Genomic DNA, 2,504 nt, shown 5'->3' on the forward strand with positions numbered 1-2,504 from the left:
GGAGGGAGGAGGAGAGGCCGCCGGCCGGGCGGAGGGGGCTCGGCGCCCCCGGCGAGTCCAGCCTGGTCGCCCCCGCCGGCCGCTCCTCGGGGCTCGCCGCGGCGCGAAGCGGGACGGGATCCGCGGCGGGCGGCACACTTTACAACGAGGGTCGGCGGCGGCTTTCCTTCTTTCGCTGCGCCGCTCTTAGGCTCTGCCGCGAGAGCGGCGCCGGCCCTTCGAGTAAAAAGGAGGAGGAGGAGAAGGAGGAGGAGGAGGAGGAGGAGGAGGAGGAGGGACGGCCGTCACGCCCACAGGTGAAGAGCGCACGGAGCGTCCTTCCCCCGGCGCCGCACCACCTGCCCGCGCCCGCGGCGCCGCGCCGCCACCGGGGCCCTAACCCCGTGCGGCGGGCACGGAGCGGCCCGGGCAGGGGCGCGGGGCTCCGCGGGGGCGGCCCTGGCTTTGCTCTCCTTCGAGACGGCGCCTCGAGGGAAGCAGGCGGCGCCCGGGACCTCGTCCCAGCCCTGGCCTGCACGGCGCGTCCCGAGCCGCCACTGCACCTTCTGCCGGTCGCCGGCGTTAGTGGCGCTGTCCCTTGTCCTGTGTTCATCTCGGGTCCTTGCACACGATTGCTGCCACCATGGTGGCAGTGATATGGCAATGTGAAACCCAATTTAGGGGGCTCCAGCACCACATGTGCCCCAGTGACCTTTATGGTAATAATAAAAGACCTGAATGTTTTAAGAGGGACCAGGTAGTTGAGCTTTTCCATTTAGATCCTCCTTAGCGGTGTCCTCAAATTAATATTTTAAGCTCTGCGCAAGGTAGTCACATGCTGAGTACAGATAGGATTGGCAGACTAGAAGAGGAGCTGGGTCATGGAAGGGTATCCCCTTGTGTTCTGTTTGCATAATGAAAATACCCTGAAAAAGTAGATCTAGTAGCTCCAGGTTTGTCTGGTTGTTTGTCATTTACATATCTGGACCTATAATTGCATGAGTGATACATTATTTACAAGACAGCACTGTAGGGAATTTTTTGTACAACTACACCGGACTTGACACTCGTAACCAGGATCAGTTTTGCACTATGAGGACGTTGTAAGTGTAATCTCTTTGATTTCAAATTTGCTTTTCTACCAGAGCAGTTTGCATCCTGAGCCAGTAGGGCAGGAGGCTGATATGTTCAAGTAATGCTTCGCAGAGATGATTCTAGAACTATCATTTTGCTATATGTACAACTTCCTCGTCCAAAATGTCACTTGCCTTGGTCTTGTTTTTCAGTGGGAATGTCCTATTATGGTTGAAAAATACAATATAGGACAACTTGAGCATTAAGGCAGCATGCAAGCTTTATTCTCCACCCACCCATACCATGTAAAAGAGCATTTTAATACTATTTTGTATTTAGAGACTAAATCTTTGGGAAACCTATCCCTTATTTAGACACTAGATTTTCTTTGTAAATCAATATAAATTCCATAGCTCCTTTGGTATCCATTGAAGTGTTACTTCAGTCTGAAGTTTTAAAGTAGTGCTGCATAATAATATGCATAATGCATAATTTTTTCTTAAAAAAATAGGGACTTTCAAATTTCCTATTCTCAGAACAAATGTAAATAAGTATTAGGCAACAAAAATGCCTCAGCATGATGTGCTGCTTTTCATTGCAATTCTAGGACTAACATGTAAATTAAACAGGTTTCTGTAAATATGAAATGAAATTTGATTTCTGTTACACCAGTGTATATTGAACATACTGTTGAATGATATATTTTAACTATTACAAAAAAGGAAAAAAATCTTAGTAGCTTGCCAAGAGATATATAGTATGGCATATATAATCAACTTTAAAGCCACAAGGGATAGCTACAACTGCACATAGGCTGCCATACCTTGCAGTATAGTCCATAGAATTTTATATAGTAAATCTTATAGTTTACCCATTAAGTTGCAGTTTGATGAGAGATTTTCCCTTGGACATTATAGGCTAGATGAGCAGACAGTGAGGTGGACTGAAAACTGGCTGAATGACAGAGCTCAGAGGGCTGTGATCAGTGATGCAAAGTCTAGCTGGCGGCCTGTAGCTAGCGGTGTCCCCCAGGGGTCAGTACTGGGTCCAGTCTTGTTCAACTTCTTCATCAATGACATGCATGAAGGGACAGAGTGCACCCTCAGCAAGTTTGCTGACGATACAAAACTGGGAGGAGTGGCGGATACGCCAGAGGGATGTGCTGCCATTCAGAGAGACCTGGACAGGCTGGAGAGGTGGGCAGAGAGGAACCTCACGAAGTTCAACAAAGGCAAGTGCAGGGTCCTGCACCTAGGGAGGAATAACCCCATGCACCAGTACAGGTTGGGGGTTGACCTGCTGGAAAGCAGCTCTGTGGAGAAGGACCTGGGAGTGCTGGTGGACACCAAGTTAACCATGAGGCAGCAATGTGCCCTTGTGGCCAAGAAGGCCAATGGTATCCTGGGCTGCATCAGGAAGAGTGTTGCCAGCAGGTCGAGGGAGGTGATCCT

Source organism: Apteryx rowi, unplaced genomic scaffold (genome assembly GCF_003343035.1).
Source record: "Apteryx rowi isolate R43461 unplaced genomic scaffold, aptRow1 scaffold_340, whole genome shotgun sequence".
Lineage (NCBI taxonomy): Eukaryota > Metazoa > Chordata > Aves > Apterygiformes > Apterygidae > Apteryx > Apteryx rowi.